This window comes from Phlebotomus argentipes, unplaced genomic scaffold (genome assembly GCF_947086385.1).
Source record: "Phlebotomus argentipes unplaced genomic scaffold, Phlebotomus argentipes genome assembly scaffold_4, whole genome shotgun sequence".
NCBI lineage: Eukaryota > Metazoa > Arthropoda > Insecta > Diptera > Psychodidae > Phlebotomus > Phlebotomus argentipes.
Genome location: NW_026776174.1, coordinates 6,941,263 through 6,965,107, shown reverse-complemented (window position 1 = coordinate 6,965,107; position 23,845 = coordinate 6,941,263). Strand labels below are relative to the sequence as shown.

General features: G+C 35.1%; 1 long non-coding RNA gene across 1 annotated transcript in view; it reads right to left on the bottom strand.

Annotated features, from left to right (window-relative positions):
* Positions 1-22,370, bottom strand: part of LOC132257806 (uncharacterized) — a 28,388-nt gene extending 6,018 nt beyond the window's left edge. Inside the window, exons 1-3 of the long non-coding RNA XR_009468259.1 lie at positions 22,257-22,370; positions 21,878-22,173; positions 21,609-21,795 (exon numbers count right to left, since the gene is read on the bottom strand). This is a non-coding gene — a long non-coding RNA (uncharacterized LOC132257806). The remainder of the gene's footprint in view (positions 1-21,608; positions 21,796-21,877; positions 22,174-22,256) is intronic.
* Positions 22,371-23,845: the final 1,475 nt, after the last annotated feature.

The window sequence follows — 23,845 nt, the reverse complement described above, 5'->3', positions numbered from 1 at the left end:
TAATTTTAAAAATTTTGGCAAATTTCACTAGTTTTCTTCTCTTACACAATGTGGAATCGCTTTAAACTCATTTAAAACACTGTTTTAGCGATAATATAAACATGTTTACATATTTAAAGTTTAACATTTCTGTATTTAACTGGGAATTGATCCATTTATTAATTTAAAACGTTTAAAACGAATAATTCGTCCAAATGTACAGAAAAAAGGATTTGGAAAATTGACACTCAATTGTAATTTCTCACAAAATTGCTTAACAATATCAAAAAAGTCAACATATTGCAATAAACTATAATTCATATGTATTTTCTGTAGAAAAAAAAAAAAAACAATTTAAATCGACTGCAAATGTCTGCAAAATAAAGATTTACATCTGGATTGCAGAAAAGATGCATTCAAAGTGCAAAACAAGTCAGCATTTTGACTTTTTACAGCTTCACAGTTTGCCTTTCTGTTGTGCATAAAATGTGAAATTTCATTTATATTGAAAAGTCAGCTTGACTGAGAATTCTTTTGCACAAAAGTTCACAATGGAAATATTAATAATATCGTAAAAATACTTTCCTTGCAAATCTCTCAAGTTCTGCTCAAACAGATTTTTTATGTCCGTCAATAATCACAAAAGCTGGAAATATTCGAATATTTTTACAATGCTTTCACTCTGGTGAAACGATGGAAAAGCCTTTGTTCCCAACTTTCCCCTTAACCAGTTTCACTTCATTAAGATTTATACACTTCTTACACAGTGGCTGAAAATTTTGAGGTAATTTACATTTCCTCGGGAAGAAACTCTCATCCACTCCTTGGAATATCCGTGAAAAGACCGCGCGCCTTTTTGTATTTTCCCCAAGTGAAAATTCTTCCCACTATTCTCACTCATTAAGTACACTGTGGAGAGTCTTTTATGAGATTCGAGGGATGTTAAATTTCTTTGTTATTCCACCGCATGAGCTTTTGCCGAGAAAACTTTCTCACTTTGCGCCATTTTTTTGTGGCCCATTAAAAATTCTTTTGTCTCACTTTTCCCCATGTTATTAATTAAGGAGAGTCTTCATGTCTGTTAGTTTGCGCAGAGCTGTGAAATTATATGATTTGCGGTGTGATTTTGCTGGCAAATTCAAGTGCGCCGGGATTTCATTTCAATTACGGCGGATCTGGAGAATTTGGATAATGAAGAGTGAGAAAAGAGGCTCTTAAGTGGCGTTTTGAGCGGATTATGTGATATTCAAGAGAAACGCGTCCATCATCAGCAAATACGTATGCACAGCATCACTTGCCTGTCCACTTTTTACTGCTGCAAAAGCGCCCCTATTTGCGCCACTATAATTACAAGTGCTCATTTGGTGACACAGAAAATTGGTCCGATGGCAGACACGGGAAAAAAAGCGGAGGGAAAATCCCACGGAACAGCGTGACAAATGCGAGAAAATGAAAAGAAAATGTTTCAGCCAAGGGGGAGATAATACAGTCAAGAAGTTGTGTACAAACTCAGCAGAAGTACTTAAGAAGTGGAAGTGTTGAAAAACTCACAATCTTCCCTTCTTTCCTGCGTATGCTTATTTAACTGAAAAATTATCCCAAATTCTTTGGATTTCCTTGAATTTTCACGAAGAAACAATCATTTTCTAGGTTATGTTACAAATTTAAGACAGATTTAGTGAATAATTCTTATGCTTAAGCCGCCAAGATTGCTAAACATTAGCAGAATTAAGCATTTTCATGCGAAAAATATTGATATTCTGAATTTTTAATGTCAAAAAACACTGAAAATTGTATTGAATTCAAACATAACCTAAAAAAAGCATCTTAGACTTGGAAAATTCTCATTTAGAAAACTTTTTGGACAATTCTGACGCTAAATCCGCAGTTTTAAGATCTTTTAGAAACATTTTTTTAGATTATGGCCGGTAAAGATGTCTCAAAATGTGTTTTTAAATGGATTTTTACAGAAATATCAGATGAAAAACTTAAGAGATTCCTTGGAATTTGGAAATTATTGTGGAAACAGTAAGAAAACTTCAAGTTCCAGAAGTGTTAGGCTTTATTTGGAAGTGTTGTACAGATTTAAGGCATATTATTTCCCCCTTGGTTTTGGCCTTTCTCACCCATTCTCTCTCTCTCTCTCTCCTTTCCGCCTTCGCTGCGTCTTTCGGTAAATAAGACCGAGTGGTTTTTTAAGGGCTGGGCGGCAAAATTGGGTGGATAAATGAAGGAATGCGGCAGAGTGAATTCTGTGGTAGCACAAGTTGTAAATTGATGGGGATATTCTGGCCTCTCTCTCTTTGCCGCCACTCTTCCATGCGTCGATGGATAATAATGAAGAGAGGAAACGTCGTAATTTACAAATTGCCACCCCATCCACGACTGCCCGAATAAATAACCGCCACCCTTCGATCGCGAACACGCCAAAATAGCGGCGATAATCACGAATGTGGCATAAAAGATGAATTACAAACTCGTCTTTTCACCATTCAAACACATCTGACAAGTGTTCTCAACGAGACGGATTAAGTATTCCATTGTCTCATGTTTTGATAACATCCAGCAGATCACTTTCACTCGTGACAGATGGAAAGAAAGCGCGAAGAATGCACATCGAAGGGTGCTTCGAAAACTGTGAAAAGTCGATTTTTCATAGTTTTGATCTGATTTATTAGTAAAAAAGAAATTGGTTTCGTAATGTAAATAAATGTTCATATTTTGCTGCGTAAACCATGAAAAGTTCTCGCCTCTTTGATTTCCGCAGGAAATTCATAGAAAATCCATCATTTTACGTCATTTTTGTCCTTGAACGAACTTTAAAAAGTTTTGCTGGTGGATTCCCGCAGTAAAATCCACTAAAAATCCCTAGAAATTGAGTCTCTTATGAAGTCTCTTATACGGGCTTAAGAGGTGTGGAACTTTAATAGATTTTTCATAGAAAATCTCGCAGAACATACGGAATTTTCCAATAGCAATCCAGTGGATTTCATCATGACTGTTTTTACTGAGTAACTGTAGATTTTCCGGATTATACTAAAATGTTTATAGACATATTAATGAAAATAACATTTAACATATTTCTTCAGACTAATTACAATCAACTTTGCACCATAATATTTTCTGTTTATCTGTTGCAAGATTACGATTCATAATATTTACTAATGTGGGGAATTTATTAAGTCATATTTTCCGTTGCGTGAAGACAAGAAAAGCAGGAAAGTTCACGTGAAAACCAAGGAAATAGACAATATTTGATGTTTTTATCTAGATAAATACTTATTTATTGGAATTTTTGACTTTTTGTGCACATTTCAATGCTCTAAATTGAGGTTATGTGTTTCCGAACATCCTTAGACCCTTTCAAATGCAACTAATTGGTTTCCTGAATATTCTTGTCAGTAGAATCCTTCAAGAATTTCGTCTGAAATACGCCCAATATCAGGGAGAGTCGCGGATAAAGACGTATTGTCACTGGGATTCACTAATTCATTTTTAGCGTTGAAAGCATCGACAAAAACTCTTGGCAGTTGGAATATTCTGCCCTTAAAACAACCTCAAAGAACAAATTTTGCACCTAATAATATAAACCTATGAAAAGCATAAAGTTGCAACGCCGAATTGGTAGCTTTTACAAACTGAAATACGAAATCTGTAATGTTGCAACGACGTCTTAGTCAAATTTTAGTCAGAATTTCAATAAATGCCACTAAAATCGAATTAGAAGATGTTTTGAGAAGAATTCCTGAAAAAATGTCCAATTTGACTTTCCATAGTTTTCGATTCACCCATCGATGCGCTTTCCTGGTGGAAAATCATGCACGAATTGGCATTTCGCTCACAATATTATGCAAATACTTCGACACATGATAGGATCCTGAACACACAATAAGCAAATATGATGGCAATTTGGCGCCTTTGAATGAAAAGCTCATGCCGTAAAAATATGTGAAACGCTATAAATTATGAAGTAAAGCCCTCGCCGCATTTGGGAGCTTTCGGAAGTGTGTGTGTGGATGTGTGTGCGGTTAGCGCCAAGACAGTTTGGGTGAAACAAACACCATTTGCAATATGAGAATTTGGATATTTTGGTGTGTTAGGGTGTGGGGGTGGGTATTTTTCCAGCTTGCGCCTCACTTCTCACCCGCCCAGATGCGGTGGATGGGCGCGTAAAACGAGTGTTTATGGATCCACTTGGCGTGTGGGAATGGGACGAGATGAGAAGGAATTGAAAGCAGGCGGAAAAGAGGCTTGAAAAAGCAAATAACGTATTCGGGAGCAACACCTTAATTTTCACGTCTTTTTCATATCTTTCACCATGGCTGAGAGTGGAGAGATAAAATGCAGGCCCACCTTTTGGGGTATCCAAATTTAGGGAGAGCAAGACACACACACACTGCTTGGAATATCTTTCGCGAATTGTGAGGTATTTCGCAGTCGTGGAATCTCCATGCTCCACGCCGCCGTGTGTTCCTGTTATCCATAACAATGAGGAGATTCTTATCAGGCCGCGCACTCTGCCAGGACGAAGAGAGAGAGAGAGAGTGGAAAAAACGACGACAACACCGAAAACGGGAAAATATACAACAAAACAGAAAACACTCCTCGCAGAAATAACCTCATTGCATACGAAATGTTCACGCTTAAAGCTTTCCCACCCGCCAAAAGCGAAGGGGGCAAAAGGTTAAACGAGACTCGAGGAGATTCTCTTGAAGGAAAGGTGTGATGGGAATTCGTACATTGGAGTGCGCAAACGTCTCACTCTCCTGCAGGACAAGTGAGACTTCCTTTTCCTGCTCCGCCAACACGCGCCAACATTGCGACAAATGCAATTTCCATCCAATATTTCCCAAAATAGCATCATAAAACGCTTTTTGCAAAGCAAAAGAAATTTAAAAATTCTCCAACATCTAGTGAAGTCTTGTCTCTCTTCGCACTTTACATTTTCCATATTGTTCCACCCAGAGACGCAAAAAAAAGAAGGAAGGAAAACATCGCATATTGTGCCACAGAAAACAAGGTAAAATTGTCCAAAAGCTCTGCCAATGAACTCATTTGCAAGTTTTTATTACACTTTCCCGTATTCACGCCTAAAATATTATCATGTCTTGCCATTATTGTTGCACAAAAAGAAAATTTTCAACACAAATGAGCTCCACTGAGGAAATCTCTTTAACGTGCGCCACACACACAATGTTATACCTGTAGAATCGCGTGACGCAACGTGGAAAAGGAAAAGTTTGCAAAGTTTATCAAATTTCAACTATATATCGAACTGAAAATTCAATTTCTATAGGGAAAATGCAGACGATGATATGTGGAATGTAATTATGAACTTTTCCTATGAAAAGATATATTGTGGTGACACTTTTAAAATTATATTTCAATTTTTTTTCTCGTTGAAAAATGCACAACTTTCTCCCGCTTCAGTGGATGGAAATTTCCAAGTGTTGAGAAAATCAATCTCAGAGGATAAATTAAAAACCATGGAAAATCAAAATTGTCATTTTTTAAGACACTGAGTTGAATAATTAGCGTTAATATTGATGCGAAATTTGCCAAATTCACCTCAAAACACCTTCTAAATCATTCAAAGAAGTGTTAAAATTGCTCTGTAATATCAGTAACAATTATTTTGTAAATTTTTCAATAGACTTCAATCGTTATTTGTTGAAATTTTGGCTAAAATTAGACTAAATTAATATATAAACTGAAAATATAACTTTCCAAAGTCGGTTTTAATAATTTTCTAGAATATTTTATCCATAGAAGTCGAGAAAAATGGTAGAAAATCAACTTTTCATAAAGTTCTTATTAAAGTTTTCAAGTGAAAAAATTAAAATATATGAGAAATAATATATTAATTCTAATTATAGAATTAATATGTTACAAAAAGAAGTTGAAAATGCCTTTTTCATCATTATCAATTCACCGAGATAGAAAACTCAAAGGATTTTTACACTTTTTGCTTCTTATTAAGGATGGCAATTTATTGCCAATTCTTCAGTCTGTAATTTAAGAAGAAAACTAAAATATTATCATCGCATTTTCGCATTCATTGTAGATCTTTATTTAAATTTGCACGTCTTAGTTTCACTAAGATATTCTGATGTGCTTCAGCACTCTGAAATTGATTCGATTCAGAAGTAATTCCTCGTGAAATTCCATTATAAGTTGAGCAGTGAAGGCATGCATGTTGGCAGAGCTTATTTGTGAACTGAAGGAGGTTCGAGACAGGAAACCATTCCGTCCATTTGAGCTTTCATATTTATTGAACACGTGAACCGTGATGTCTTCTGGCCACTTGAAAAATCAATTTGCGCCCTGAAATGTTTGCCCATGATCATGCGATGTGTTTATTAATGTGTTTAATTATCTCCTCGTGATAATGGATAAAATGAGCACGAGTCGGGATTGACATTACCCGGCTGAATAATTACAGCACATGTAAGTGACTTTGCGTATATCAAGGGGCAAATCAAAAGGCCTTTTTTGAGGAAACTCAACGTTCTCTTATCAAATAATCCATTATTTGAGTAAAATAATCAAAAAAATAATATTTTCCCAAGTAAAATTGAAAAAAAAATAATCAAAAAAATTTTTTATTTTCCAAAGTAAAATTGAAAAAAATCAAATTTTGAATAAATTAATTATAAAAATATATATTATTTCCCAAGAAAAATTGCAGAATAATCAAATTTTGAATGAAATAACCAAAAAATTATTATTTTCCAAAGTAAAATTGCAAAATATTCAACTTTTGTACAAAATAATAAGAAAAAATGATTATTTTCTCAGGTGATTTTGAAAAATAATCAAATTTTGAATTCAATAATCAAAAAATTATTATTTTCTCAAGTAAAATTGAAAAATAATCAAATTCTGAAGTAGGTATAAAAAAGAAATCATTTTCGATTGAAAAATTTCAAAATAATCAAATAAAGACATTATTTTCTCAATTAAAATGATAAAATAATCAAATTCTGTATTTTATAATAAAAAAAGAGATTATTTTCAATTAATGAATCAGAATATTCAATTATATTCAAATTTTGATTAAATATTCAGAAAATAATTATGAAAAAATCCGAAATTTCTATGAAAAAAATGAATTTTTATCAAATATCAGAAAAAAATCAAAAAATAAACCTTTTTTTGTAGGAAATAATAAAAATTCGAGTAATAATCACAAATAATAGAAGAGAATTATTGTATAATCGCAAAGTTAGTGGTCTCAACTTGCGACTGACTCTCCCCTTGGTGTGTTGTGTACACAATAGAGGCCGCCAAAGGGGCTCTGTCAATTGTACTTAATCTCCAATTCTCCGCTCCCAAACTTGAATCACATCACACACATTTGCACACACACACGCACGCACACATGCACACGCAAGCGAGACTGATGGCAAACTAATCTGGTGTGGAGGATCACTTGAGAGACGCTCTTGTGACATGCACGAGCCTCAATGCAGTGCAATCATTTCCGGTGATTAAACATAATGAAGTCGAATTTCATGATGGAGACACAATGGCTCATTGTCGTGTGATATTTCTCCCCAGCAACTTGTTCATTTCTGCCTGGCGAAGTCACGAGAGTGTGTGTGCTGATGGGAAATTTCTCAATTAATACATTGTGCGAAATTCATATCCGTGCGGATCAGGAGACACGAGAGAGAGAGAGAGAGAGAGAGAGAGAGAGAGACTCAAAGGACGATTCTGCACGTGTGCCGCTCAGGTATCACACAAGTCATCCGCAATTTGCTCCTAAGCACTCCTCATAGACTTTACACCTGATTCAATAAGTCGGATCGGGTTGACATGACGGTGGTCATAACTTCATGTAACGCTTCACGAAACTTCTCCTAAATTGGATAGTTTGACATTCAGCGTCTCGCTAACTTTGTCGTGTTTAGTTCTTGTCTAACATATCACTTCAAATTTGAATCTAAGCTTTTTTAATTATAGAGATATTAATACGTTAAGGCTAATCTTCTTATCCTTGAATATCGTGGCTTCTATCGGAAAACTAACACACAATTAATGACACTCTCTGAGGCCAGAAATCCTGTCCTTTTCACACGATAGTTCGTCAAGAAGGATGTGCACAAAGAGGCAGATAATATGTCTCAAATACGCAGCCTTTCAAACGCTTCAGACACTTCTAAACGTCTTTAAAGGCATTCTTCAGACTCTTTCAACACTTTCTTGCACTCATTTCTATTTTAACACCATATAATACAGCTTTTTTCCGCCTCACGAAGTTAAAGCTCTTCAAATGCTTAGATTTCATCTTCAAATTTGGTCACGACCAATTTCTGACTTGATTTCTTACTCTTTTCTTGAATTGTGAGGTTATGAAATGAGTAAATATGACGAATATCGCGAAAATCAAAATGTTTTTGCAAGATAAAGACGATCAATTTGCCTTTTTAAAGCATAAATCGCGGAAAGACCTCAGAAAAGAGACATTTTTCTGGACTGAAATGACACTTTTGAGGTTATGATTGACTTTTAATCTATTTCCTAACCAAAATGCAGTTTTTTTTGAACAAAAATGCTGAATTCTACAAAGAAAAGGTGAAATATTCCCAGATTAAAGACACATTTTTGATAATTTTAATGCCTTTTAGTCGCCAGAATCGGTTTTAAATTGATCACATAACCTAGAAAAAGCAATTAATGGAGCAATTATGAGTCACACACAGTTATATTAAACTTCAAACATGTAAAAGTTGACCATTCGAAGTAAATAAGGAAAAACAGCCTTTGCTATTATCGCTAAAACAATGTTTTAGAGTTTTAAACGACACAACAATGTGTAAGAGAAGAAAAATTGTGAAATTTGTCAAAATTTAATAAAATTCTAGTTCATAACTTGTAAATCCGTGACAAAAAGAATTTACTATGAACATAATTCATGTTCATGCTTGAAAATTAGAGCCGCAATTGCAGATTGATTCATCTTTGCAAGATATTTGCAGATTACGATTCAAATTGGTTTAACACATGTGAGACTCAGAATAGCAAAGGCGTGTGTTAAAGCAATATAACACGATTTTTATATTTTGTGTGTGGCTCAGAATTGCTCCATAAATTGATTTTTCTTAGCAAAATGTGATGGAAAATGCCTAAATTTGTTAAAAACTGAAGCTTTTGCAGTGCAAATTTTGAGAATATTTCACCACTTTTCTGCCCCTCGGATGTCCACATCCTTTGGCAATTCCATCAGCAAAGCTACACACTCTATGTCTGATCAAAATACATACATTTTAAATGTGGGGAGCGAAGATTTTCAATGTCACGTGGAAAATAGTTTTTTTTGACATGTCTTTCAGCTTCTATCTGTGAGTGAAATAAATTAAATGGGTATTTTATGGAAATGCCATGCAAATGGTGAGCATGTGAAAATGGAAAAGGATCCAGTGAGTGTGTGACTCCGCATCGCTGGTGAAACCCCACATATCGACTTAATCAGCATCGCAAGACATGGGGTGATAGAATGTCAAGCAGATGCTTGAGATTCAGGAAATTGAGTCTCGTGATTTATTGCAATACGGATGCGATTCTCCACTACACACCCAGATGCCATCTCACTTTGGGCAACAATTGCTTCACTTGGGGGGAAATTTAATGGTTGGGAAATTTTCCAATATCTTCACTTATATATGTATATACAGTAGCGAAAATTAGGTTAAGACACCGATGAAATTTAGGTCACTTTCTTGCCATGCATCGATAATAAATTATCGATTTTCTGGACATAATAATAAGAAATTGACTAAAACTTTTCTAAAGGGCAAAATGCTGTAATTTTCACAGATAAATTATTGTTCTTGGATGATTAACTAAACTTCCTATTCTACACTTCATAGAAAACCTGTGAACAGGATTTGGGCCGCGATTGTGCGGGACAAATGGAAGAAAAGTAAAGAAAAGCATTAAACGTTAGCTAAAAACATACAAAAAACAATTTAACAAGTCCAAATCAAGGCGTTCTCTAATGTAAATGTCTTCTAAACATTCCAAACTCATGATTTAATGTGATTATCCGAGGTAGTTTTATGATTATAATAAGGATTTAGAGCAAAATAAGCAGTGTCTTAACTTAATTTTCTCTGTCCTTTTTCGCACATTTCACTGCATTTTGCAATATCTCGGCTGCGAATTGAGATATCGCCATGATCTCAACGCCATTTGAAAGATCATTAAATTCTAATTATTTCTTGTCTTAATGAAATTGTTTTCAAAATTGAAAGAAATACCGAATTTTTAGCACCATTAGGAAAAATGGCCTAAATTTCACAGGTGTCCTAACCTAATTTTCGCTACTGTATGTGTGAGTTTGTGTGGAGAAATGCATGGCGCTTGTCGTGCCAACTAATTAGCCTTCAAGTTGTGTTTCACAGGGTGAAATGAATGAACAATTCTATATTGACTATTTCAATTAAAATTTAATAGGGAAAATTCTTCCATGAGAATTAATTTGAAAATTCCAAACATCACAGCTCGATGTCCTATCTCGCATCCTCTCGTCCTGCATGATATCGTGAAGTGAATTTCCGTTCTGAATACAAAAACGATTGTTGGTGTACATATAATTGCACATTTGCCCATGATGGAGCCATAAATTACTTCCCCATCGTCTCGCTGCTGCTCAACATCAACAGCATATTGACTCTCTTATGCTCATTAGATGTGTTCCGCGGTGCAATATTAAGAGTTCCCCCAGCATGAGTGTAATTGTAGAGTTTTGAATAAATACAATTATGTGCGAACGACACTGAAATTGCAACTTTACGAACTCTGCTAATTTGAGTGTTTGAGCAGAGAAAGTTCACGTATTTATGCTTTCTGGCACATATATTAGTCTAATGTTGATTTAAGAATGGAAAAATCTTACTCTCAACTTTTGCCAATTCGTTCTGTAATCAAAAGGTTCCTAATATCGCAGATGCAGTCGTAAATATTAACAAAATTTGTCGATATTCCTGAATGGTCGGATTTAATTGTGATTTAGACTTGGATTTAGATGTTTATTTTTAAAGAAACAGACAAAGACAACAGACGAAAAGTGTATAAATATAAATGTAAGAGTTAAATTATGCGTCAATTCATAAAAATTTATCCCAAATTAGTGATTATGATGAGCTTAGAATGTTTTTTTCTGTGAAAAATGAGAGTTATAGTGTTGAATTTTAATTTAAAAAGCCTTTCCTTGGTTAATATTCAACATATTTCGGGCTGTTTTAAGTTCTTTGATTTGAACTTTCAGATTCCTTTTATTCGTAATTCGATATTATGTTTCCAAAATCATTCACTTGGATTAGTTAGAAAGACTAGAAGAAGTTCTGATGACATTCTCTAAGTGCAAATAGTTTATTTTCGCGCTGAAATTCCTCTCTTTCTTGATCAGGATCACGCCAGGAAGTCAATGAGGGTGCAAATGTTGTGAAAGGGGAAGAAAAAGGATGAGAAAATACGATATTAGCAGCTTCCCAAGCAAGTATAGCAAAAAACAAGGTGAAAAATGACATTTTGGGCTTTAAAAAGAGTTCTTAGAAGAATATTCAACACCAAAAGATGAACATTAAAGCGTTAAAGAGAATGTTAGGAAGGATTCTGTAGGAAAATGGATAAATTTAGGTGTGAAAAAAATTATTAAGCGCGGGTTTTAATCACAAATGCGAAAATTGAGAAATGTTTTAAGGGAATAAAAATTTTCAGCTCAGATTTTTTACGGCAAATTTTTTTCTGTAATTCTTTTCTCTCTCATTTAAGTTCTTATTGAATCACGAAATGTTTTTTTTTTACGAAGAATCGAATCAATCTGGAAGTTCTCGAATAAATTGCATCGCGATGCAAATTGCTGTGGCACTCAAAACTTGGTCTGCAATGAGCTTCATGTGCTGTCGTTTTGAGTAAGAAAAATCATTGATATTGTATGCAAATGAGGTGTAAAAGTGGACCTCGAAAGTCCCAGCATAAAACTTGCCAGATGAAGCGCCAAGACAGAAACATTCATAAAGAAAAATATTGTGTTAAAGTTAAAGTTGTAAATTACCCAGTGTAGTTTACGTAAATTTTCTCTACCTCTTCTGAGCTTTTTTTTCTTTCTTCCCTCCCCACGGTCGAAGGGTAGTTTTGCCAATGCAGGAGCACTCCTGGAACCTAAGGATGGTTGAATGCCAAAGTGAAATTTTTCACAGCACTTGCATCGTATATTCAGAAGAATTTAATACAGCAGAAATTGCTCAAAGTGCTCGACAGAAATGCCATGAAGAATGAGTAATTGGTGCAATTTTCATTTTCGCGAGAGTCGTTCTTCATCCTGTCGTCGAATACTTGAAGATTATCCTGCGCTCGCAGTCCTTTGACTCTCTCCTTGCATTCTCTCTCTCTGTAAACATTTCAATTTTTCTGCTTTGCCACAGACAATTTGCTCAGGTGAAGAATCACTTTGTTGCCAGTTTTGGTGGATTTTAAGCATTTTTCTTAGGCATTTCTTGGCACAAAGCGCCACTTATGCTTGCGATATTTGCTACATGTTTATATCCATATGTGGGAGTGTTTTCTTGCCAACACTCATAAATTCCCATAAATTTTCTCCTCGTTTTCCGCTCTCTGTCAAAGCAATGCACTCAGAGAATACAAGAAAAACCATTGGAAAATCATTGTTTCCACATATATTTATGCGTGTAATTTTTTTTCTATATTTATCCCGGAAGAGTCAGAAAAGTAGATTAATGAAACTGAGTTTGAATCCACACTCAACGAAATAATATGTTCGTGAATCAAAAAATGAGTATTTTTGAAAGAGTCCTTGAAATTATCCCGAAATTGCCTAATTTCAAATCCTCTGCGGTATATAAATTTATTATTTTATTTTTTTTAACCTTATTTTCATCTTAAATTAATACTTTTCTTGTCATACTAGTAAAATTTTGAAAAATACTTGCAACAAAGCGATTAACTAAAATAGTTTTCTTACTGAATAAGACTAAAATTTAGCAATAATCGTCATAAAATCAAGTCAGATCCAGAGTGAAAACATATTGAAAAGTTGTTTTTGTTCCTAGATTTATTGATTTAAAAAAAAAGAATGTTTTTTCTTCACTTTTAGATTAAAAACCAAGAATTTTCTCCATAATAATAAAATTTTGTCATGCAGAAGAATTTAATTTTTTTTAAATCTTGATCCAAAGTGGAAAAACGCCAATTTAAAGACTTAAACGGACTTTAATTGATATTAGAATTAAGATTTTGCCTACGAATTTGGAGTAAAATTAAGAAATGAGAAGTTTTAATCGTTTTTCACCTCGAAAAAAGCTATGTTTAGGTTATTTTTAATTAATAATTACAATTATTCCTGAATAATCTTGGAATAAATGCCCAAAATTTACTAAATTCTAGCTTGATTTTTCTCTCAGTGAACAAACTGAAGCGTTTTCTTGAAGTGCAGCAGCGATTTGAATTATAAGAATGTGCGAGATACAAAGTAGGACGAAATAAAAGGGTTTCGAGAGTGCAATATTTTGAAATTTTGGCTCACAACGGCCGTTATTCATTTGCTTATGACACAAGATGAATAAATGAAGTGTCGGAAAACATCTTCGCTCCATTCGTGTGAATTTGCATTTGCGTGGATTTTGTGAGGAAGATTTTCCCTTCCGTGTGAAGCATTGAGAAATTAATGTAAATTAATTTATTTGTTTGCCACAATAAAGAATAGCTATGCTATTCTGGCGGCAGGAAAGCCTCAGCGTGATGGAGTTTTGTGGATAGTGCGGAAAATGATTTCCATAATTCTCCATAGAATGAGCACAGAGAAGCTCTCGAGCACGCGTGTGATGCGCTGTGCGGAGAAAATGTATGAGTAACTTTGCAATTTAAACATTTGCTAAAATTTTCCTCTAACGCCCAAATATGGAAATTAATTAAATTTCCTCTGCACATACTGGGGGATAGAAATTTAATTTAAATGAGCACCGTGTGTTTATTTATCTGTTTTGTCATCTCGCCTGGTGATATTTCGTCATTCGCGCAAAAATCCAAGCCGCGAACACACATTTAGTCAATAAATTAGTCACACGCTGTCGCTCTTGTCTCAAGAATCTCCACTCTCAGAGCAATCTCAATGGCGAGCAGGGGAAAAAAGGCTTCAACTTGTGAAAATTAAAGAGGGAAAACAGCCCCTAATCAAGGGTTGCTCAAGTGGGTGAAAAGTGGTTTCCATTCTTCAAATTTCCATTTCTTTCCATTCGATCTATTCCAATCCATTCTTCGGAATATTCTTTCCCTTTAAGACTTATTTGAAATTGTGTACGCGAAATTGTCTTAGAGAGAAAGATTTTTGCACAAATTCCATCGAAAATCTTCCACATTAGAGAATTTAGGACAAGATTTTGAAGTGTCGCGGATTCGATTCTCCTTCAATTCGTTTTTTTTTCGCTACTTATCTTGCCTTTTTCCAGCATTTTCCTTCATTTTATAGCTTTTCATCAGCAATTTTTCCTCAATTTCTTCAAGAATTGTCACTAATAACGCAATTTGATGGCCGAAATTGCTTTTCTTTCACTAAATTTTTACTCCTAAATTCTTTTTCAAGTTTCAATCTTTATTTGGGGGCTTGAAATTATTCTAAATGTTGTAAATGCTATAAACAGTTTGAAAGTTTTTAGGAAATCATAGAGAAATGTGTGAAAATGGAAGGAAAATGGCGCGAAAATGCGAGTTTAGTACAAAATCTTTTATTCTGACAGGAAAACGGAATATTTACAACACATTCTGCGTATTTCTTCAGTTTCTTATGTTTCATTCTGTCAAGAATTTCATCCATTCCTGTCATTCCCTTCCATTCCTTTCCATTCCTTGATATTCCTGCTGAAGTGTGGTTCGTCCATTCTTCACTTGAGCAACCCTTGCCCCTAATATGATCTCTCGTGTCTACCTTTTCCCCCTTCAAAAACTTCTTGTTTGCCATCATGCAAGAGCGGCTGGTTTTTGCGGACAACAAAGAACAACCACTGTGAATTCGGGTGGAAGATAAAACAAAAGTCATAATGGCATTTTGCGCGGCACTGGAGCTTTCGCCAACACGGAGCTCAACCACAGCGAAGCTGGCTTGCGGTGGAAGAAACATTAAATTTACAGTGTAGAAAAGGCGCAAACCATAATTTCTCAATTGTCACATGAAAATGTACACAGACCGCAAATCTTATTGCCACCACTCATCCCTCAACTCGGAGCGAAAGCCCCACAGAGTAATTAAACATAAGCCTCACCCTGAAAACACAAAAGCCCGAGGGGTTGGGGATGTGTGAATTCTGCTGAGCCCACACAATGCTGCAACCTGTCGAGTGAAACTATGAAAATTTCCCCGCACTTTTCACCCAATTATTCACAAATCTTTCGCAAGTCTAACAGAATTATTGATGCACGATAAGATAGAGATTATCTTGCGATGCTTTTCTAATGCTCATTCGCCACTGAAAACAATCTTAAATCGCCAATTTGGAGCTTAAATTTGCAGCACATCTGATTTTGCACGCATTATTGCACATTTCATTGCAAATCGTGAGGTTTATGGCAAAGTTTCGACTCTCCATCAAAGTTTCATATGGAGTGTTTCGGCCTGAATTTAATGCGTCAGTTTTTCATTACGTTAGCTTTATGTTTCGCTGAATGTAAACATTCAGAAGACAAATTATCTAATTTACACGATGAAGCTCCAAATTCTCAAATGTCAAGATGCGCCATTATATGAAATATTTAATAATTTTTTAATTAATTGCGACTCTATTTGTGAGAAAAGTAATGAATATTTAAGTGCACACAAATGTATGAATAATTTCCCAGTGATTTTTAAATTACTGAAAGATATTTTTGAGCGATTTGAAGTTTGAAATTTGAAATCGCTTTGAAATTTCCCTGATTTTCCCATAAACGCATATAAAATATGATTTTTAATTAAATATTCAGTGCAAAAAGTCGGTTTTTAATAGTTTCTTTGTGCTTTTTATCTTAACAGTTCGTAAGAAGCAATTTTTCGCATTTTTCTTCAGATATTTTCTACGAATTATAATAATTATTTGAGTTACTTTTATCAAAAAAAAAAATTTAACCAAATATTTTCATTATTTCTTTATATTTGATATTTTTCACAGTACAAAATTGTGCCCAACAAATGTGCATCAAATAATTTGTGTGAATCTTTGAATGAATACCTATTTATTGAAAATTTCGTCTGAAATATGGCAAAGTTAATAGATAAATTGAAAATATTTCTTCCCAAAGTCGCTTTTTTAACAGTTTTGAGTGAACAAATTGTCAGAAGCCAACATTTAATGAACTTTAAAAAATATTTTTATGTGAAAAAATTAAAAGATATGAGAAATATTCATTCAAAGTCTTAAAAACATTTAAGGTAAAATCTAAAAAATTTAATATTGTATCTTAATGAATGCGTTTTATACGTTTGACTACAATTTGAGGCAATTTTCTTAGAAAAATTGTACGGCGTAAACGATAAATAGTCGAAAATTTTACAAATTTCACATTTTTTCAGTAGTAGAACAGATAGATTTCATAGTTTTCGATTCACTTTTATCTCGATATTCAGAAGATCTAATATTTTTACTCTAATTCGGGTTTTCTTAGTGTTAATTTTCTACACATGGACTTTTTATTTAAGATAAAACTGATTTCTTTCATTCTTTGTCGATTTACTTAATATATAATATCTTCAGACGTGGTGAAAAACATCAAGTTGTCAACTCTCAAAAGTCAATCTTTAAAAAGATTCCATTCAAAATCCGGTGTTGCATTAACTAAAACACTTTTTTCTCCAACTTTCAGGGCAAAAATCAAGCGCACAGAGTGCAAAACGTGTGCGCGATAATAGCCAAAAGTTCCTGCCGAGCTTTGTGACTCCGGAAGGGAGTGAAAAGTGGGCTCAGGTATGGTGAAAATATGCAAATATTCGGCACAGTGTTTGGGTCAGTGAATAAAATTATTTCAATTAAATGTAAATATTTGGTGTGTGTTTGTATTGCGAGTCATAAATAAAATGCAAAATTGCTGCATCGCCACGTGCGCTGTATTTTCAACCCCGCGATCTCTTTTTTTTCCATCCCCTTTTTGGGAAAAGTTGGCTCTTCTCGCAGTGGGGAAGAGATTGAATGATGATGTGGCTTGCGAGATACCAAAAAGAGTCCTTTCTGAATCACACTAATTTAGGGCAAACAATAGTTTCATCTCTGCATTTAATTGAATAAAGTTTTGGGTCATGTTTTGGGTGTTTAGTCCGCTTTTAATTTCCCCCCCCCCCCCGAACAATTTAATTCTCAGCAACTTTTGCCTGCAATTTCGGGGTGATTCACACGCATTGACGGTCTCCGCAGAATGACCAATGAATATGCACCAGAATGCGCAAAACTTTCCTCGCTCCGCGCGCTCTTCACGTCTCGCAGCTCAAAATGTGGCTCCACTTTTGCATGACACACAACAAGGTCGGCGATAGAGGCAGTCTGGCTGGTGTAAAAAAAGCTTCTCTTCCTCGCCTTTGTCCTCCCCAAAAACCTCATTTGTCCACCGCCCATCTCACGAGCTTTCAGCCATGCAGTGCGCGCGATAAAGACAATTTTATTATTATTGTGTTGCTTCCACGCGGAGAGAATTAAGTTCATTAAGCTTCCGTCACGCCTTGCGTTTCAGCCGCACAGAAACTTTCTTTGATGCAGCAGCGCTTCATTGTCTTATCCACGTAGAAATATGTCAGTTTGCCCGTATCGACGGGTGCGTCGAAAACTATGAAAAGCCAAAATCCCTATTTTTCAGAAGAGCCAAAAGAAAATATAGCTTCAATATTGTTGCGAAATTTGCCAAATTTATCTCAAAAAGCCTTCAAATCGTCCGTTAAAGTGCAAATATTGCTCTGAATTTATTATTTTGTAAATATTTTAGTTGATTTTATCGGTATTTATTGAAATTTTAGACTAAAATATGGCAAAATTTATAGAAAATCTGAAAATATTACTTTCTAAAGTTGATTTTATCCAAACAAGTTCTAAAAAATCAATTTTTAATACTTGACCTGAACTTTTCTTTCAAGTTTTCAAGTGAAAAAAATTTAAAAGATATGAGAAATATTTATTCAAAGTCTAAAAAAAACATTTTAGGATAATTCTGAAAATCTATAATTATTTTCTGAAAAGGCATTTTGTGTGTTTGACCGCAATTTTTGAGACATTTTTTGTACGGCATAAAAAATGAAAATTCGTCTTTTCTTTCAGAAAACATGACAATTTTTTTCATTTGTGTTTTTTAGATAAATAAAGTATTTTTTTTTACTATTGTCTCATAAGATAAAAATCTCAAAATTTTTGTACAGAAAGAACAAATAAAGAGCTTTTCAAGAATACATAAGACAAAAACTGTGATAAATCGACTTTTCATAGTTTTCGATTCACCCGTCGAGTATTGAGGATTTCTTTGTTAACGCTGTTTTCCCGCAAAACAACCGGGCGGACATATTCAATGGCGAGTGGAGATTTCTTGCGGTGCTTTCGTGCCTCATTGGCGGCACAGCATTCGGAAATCTGCTCCATAAATTCGCATGTTGTTTGCATTCTACATATGGCGGCGCTGCATGACGAGAAAACGGAATTTGGGGTGACTTAATTGCACTGCCAACCATTTCTTCTCCGCACTTCCTATCTCTGCTCCTGCCGAGCCTTGTTTCACGCGTAATGCCAACAATCTCCGTGTTGCTGGCAATCACTCTGATTGCAGACAAGGACGAGATAACACAGCTAAAATCTGTACATTCAGACTTCTTGCATTGCTTATAAGACTAAAATGACCACAAAATGACTGAAATCTAACCGAAATCTAACTAACAGTTTAAGAACTCTGATTTTCAGACTCTTCAGATGGTTTTCTTTCGTTGAATTTCTGATTTTAATCGCACTTTTCGCTTTCAGTCATTAATTGGAATCTTTCTGACTTAGAATTTTGTGTTCTGCAGAGATAAATTGAGGTTATGTTTAATATTATCACTGTTCTTTCCCCTTTGAGCTTTCAGAATCACACTTTGCAATGAGTAAAAATGCTTAATTCTACTTACAGCGCAAAAATATCTCTTATAAACCCCTTTTCGCCTCTAAAAATTCACATAACCTCGAAAATATATGTCAAAATGATGAACTGAATACGATTTGATTCACAAATCTTATGGTAAATTCGTTAATATTTCTCAGAAACAGATAAAAGAGGTCAAAATCAGTGTTTCATTGTTTTTACCCTGAAAATCAACTAAAAACTTTATTGAAAATCGCTACTATTTAGTGGAAAACTGAGGTTATGTTTATTAACACATCCCAGCTTAAAAAATGGTTAAAAAATTATGATTTTCATTGAAAAAATCAGTTTAGATGCAAGAATTTCTGCTTTTGATGTCATTTAACCGTAAATAAATAACATAACCTCGAAAATATATGTCAAAATGATGAACTGGATAAGAATTGGTTTACAAATCTTATTAAGGAGGTCACAATCAGTGTTATTATGCCATATTTTAGTTGTTTTTGCCTTGAAAATCAACTGAAAACTTTCGAGAAAATCAAGGTTATGTTTGTTAACCATGATTTTTATTGAGAAAATCAGTTTAAGCGCAAGAATTTCTACTCTAAGTTGTCATTTAGTCGTAAATAAGTCATATAACATGGAAAAATATATGTCAAAATTAAGAAAATAAATTTATGAGAGTAAAATAATCAACAGAAAACCAATGTTTTGTGATTTGTACACCTCTTCTGACCATATTATCTCCCCCTTGATTGCAGATCTTTGATAGATCACGCGTTTTCACTTTTGCCTCTGTTAATACTGCGAATTAAATTTCAATTCCACGAAAAACTTGAGCGCCACAGCGTAATCCTTTATCTAGTGAAAATCCCTTTCTGACAAAACAGGATGAGTTTCACTTGGTGGCTGGCGTTGAGCGAAGAAATGGATGAGGGATGCTGAGAAAAACACTGACGAAGGTTGAATTGCGCTCCGCTAAACAGCGTGCATCGGAGGAAATCCATGCAAAATGCGCTCAAAGTAAGCGTTATATATTTTCCCTTTGAGAGATTGCATTTCTGCATGCTGGCTGTATTGCACACAAATTAAAAGCGCTCCGCAGTTAGAGTAATTCACAGCCACTCACTGTGTTGTAAATTTCCTGAAGAATTGGATGTTTTTCCTCTTCAATTTTCTACCAACAATCTCCTTCCGCGCACTCTTCAGTGGAAAATTTCCCATTTTCACACTCTTTTCCCACAGCCTCTGATGCCCAGAGATATAATTCCTCAGTAATTGTCTTTTAAATTGCATTTCATCTTATGTTTCTCCGCGCATTTCGCTGTTTTCAAACGAGTTTAAACTATCAATTGTCAATTTAGTGTTCAATTGAAAACAGAAAACTTTCCTGTCCATCCTAAATTGCTCCTTTAAACAGATAATGCTCACTTTAATACAACTTTATCAATCATTTGCACTGTTTTTCCACCTCATTTTCTGCTCAATTTACTTTGTGATTAATTGTTACTGAGAAATAAGCTGAATTGAGAATGTCAAATGCAATTTACTGCGACAGAAATCACTTTAAAAGAGCTAAAGGGAGAATCTTATTTAATTTATTGAAAAATAATCAAAATTTGACTATTTTTGCCAAAATATTTAATAAAATCAAAGTAGATTTCAATATTTTCTGAATGTTTTATTGAAATTTGAATGTTTTTTTCATATTTTCTCCACATATGACCGCCAGAGGGCAGCAAATTTGGCATGAGGGACGCTAAAAATATCACATTCTCACACTTTTTGACTTCCTGGCGTGATTCTGGTCAGAAGAAGAGGAATTTTGAGCACAAAATGAAGCTTTCGCGTAGAAAAAACCCGGTTTCATCATCAAATGATCAAGTTCTAAATACATGTACAAGTTTCGATTGTATTTCATATTATTTAGAGGCTTTTAAACCTCCAAAATTAACTGATTTCTTTGCGAAATGCCATCAGAAGTACTTCATATCTTAAAAACTGCTACGAAATATGCCAAATTTAAATACAGATCAGGAAAAATCAAATTATTGAATAATCACAAAATTTGTGTCTGAAATCGCGAGTGATTTTGGCATCTTTCGTTGCTTCTTTGTCCATTTATTGGATATTTTTGGACAATAAACTCAAATAGCGGATTTAATAACATTTTGAAGAGAAAATTGTCAGAGAAATTTCAATAAGCGCAATATTGATAATAGATTCAAGTGGTTTTCATTGAGAAAAGCGCAGAAAGAGCCGTGAAATTGACGGTTTTAATGCAGTTTTCGCATGCAGATGAGCGATTGCGAGACAGACGAAGAGAAAATTGCTAAAAAAGTGCCCAAATTCGTCTCTTATCATGCTTAAAGCGCGAGAGAGAGTGATAATTGAGAAGGAAATTAAGGAATTTATCACGCATTTTCTATTAAAAGTTAGTACAATTGTAAATAAACACGTCTTTTCTTAAAATATTCCAGCTTTAGGGCGAATTAACTTTGCAAATCAGGCAAATTTGGGGAAATTCATGAAAGAATATTTCTACTCACGGCATTTCTGTGACTTTCTCTGTCGATTCTGCGGAGTTTTCGTCACATTGGCGTTTTCTCATCGCACTGCAGATTCTTCTAACAGCAAATTGTCCTCCTCGACATCCGCATTTTCCTGCAATTCACTCTTGCGCCTTCTTCCCTGACGATTCTCACTTCTTTCTGCGCCTTTTGCTGCTTTTCCTGACTGAAGAAATCACTAAAGTTAGCAACACACTCAAGAGATTCTTTAAATTTTACCTTATTCTCAGACTTGTGACCTTTCTGACCTTGTTCTTGGGTCCACTCTTCCTGTGTTCCTCATTCTGGTGTTGACTGGATGACTCTCCGGCCTCTGGAGGCGGATTTGAAGCCACGAAGAACTCGGATTCCAGCAACACAGAAGCCGGAATTGAAGGAAATTCACGAGTTTCCTGTAGAATTTATCCTCACGCGATGCATTTAAATGATTCTCCACCTGTGCTTTTTCCCTCTGGATGGCCTTTCCGGGAGTCCAGTCCTTCCCGCGCGCCTCCAGGAGCTGCTCTTCAATGTCCTCCAACGCTGATCTTTAAAGGATCCTGCACTAAAATTGATTTTCAAGAAAAATGAGGGTGTTTTTGAGACTTTTCGTCATGAAGGAACATTTCTCAGTTATGGAGATCTTACAATTAAATGCCACAGATAATTAAATCACTCCTTTTTGGCCAATAATTCTCAAAAATGAGGAAAACAAACCAAAACACAACACTTTTTTGAGGTTATGCGCCACTCTTCAGCTATAGTTGAATTTGTACTCACTGGCGCTGGTGGCGGTGGTGAATTCACAGAAGGCTGTGGAAAAAAAGAATTTGTTCTTTTTCACCATTCCTTCTAGAAGGGGACGGACGGAAGCGCATTTTTCCCGTGAAAGATGCCGGAAAAGCCCCCAAAAGGGCCCCCAAGTGAGCTTAAAAGTTAAATAAAATGCAGTGAAACGCAATGCGCGTGCGCAAAAGTGCAGCGCATGCGGAAATAGTGCGAAAATCGAGGAAATAAGGCTCATGAGTCGCCATGAGCTTCCGGAAAAACGCTCCACTGACGCTCATCGCGGCCCCCGAGCGACAAGAAGACGAGGTGAGTGGAAATTTATAGACAAATTGATTGAATAAGAATCAAATATGCCCCAAAAAAAACCATTAAATTCCAGAATTTGTTCACATAGCATTTTTACAAAACTTTGAACATTTCCTTTGAGCTTTTTTTTACCTCTTTTTGCGCCCCAAAAGATAGAATTTTCCGTAAATTATAGCATTTCTGTAATTTCCCATGTTTTAGCTTCCAAAATGAGCAGCATTAAAGGTAAGTTGGGCATTTTTCTGAGGGTTTTTTTTCTAAAATTTTTCATTTCCATGATTTTTTCGCATCCGCCATTTTGTTTTCTTTTGTCGAAATTTTTTATTTCCATTTCTTAATGGACTCTAGATTTCGACGACAGTTTGTTAATGGAATTCATAAAAGCCGCAAATTTACACTTTTTCGGCGCTTTTTTCTTTATTTCTTCTCTATCTGCTTGGAAAACAGGATTTTCTCTTGACAAAGTTTCAGTTTTCATGCTGCAGAGCATAAGCTGCGCGCACGCTTCAAGATGAATTGAACTTTTATCCCGTTTTAGCAGTTTACGGCCACGGTCAAGTTTTTGGACAGCAAGTTTCTTATTATTATTTTAAGTGATAACAATATTTTATTTGGTGAAACATGGTGAAATCTCTCATCATGTTCATCGCGGAACAATCTCTGAGGTTTGGTGTTAGAATTTTTTCAGATGCGCAAGCAATTTGTGCAGTTTAAGGGACATGCGACACCCCAATTTTTGATAACTGGTGACCAATATCGAGACCAGTTCCTGGAAACTCGTCCCGACTCTGTTTTTTGGGTGGATGACATGCTTTCTTTAAACTTCCGCTGTGACGCCAGTGCTTTTCGTACTTCTGGGCTCATGAACACCACGCCCGTCTCGACTTTCTCCTTTGATTTCCGTGGGAAAAGCCGTTTCAGTTGCTTCATTGCAGGAGAATCTTTTGGAAGCGCCTTTATGAACTGGTTCTTGAGCCTTAGTTTGATATGAAGCGGTGGAAATAATATCTTATCGGCGCTAACTAATGCTGGTCAAGTGATATACAGTGCGTCGGGTGGGAAACTAAAGGGCCTTTATTGACTCTTGATATTTCTATTATACATTTGGTCCGCGGCCGGGCTTGGTAATACATATTCTTTTG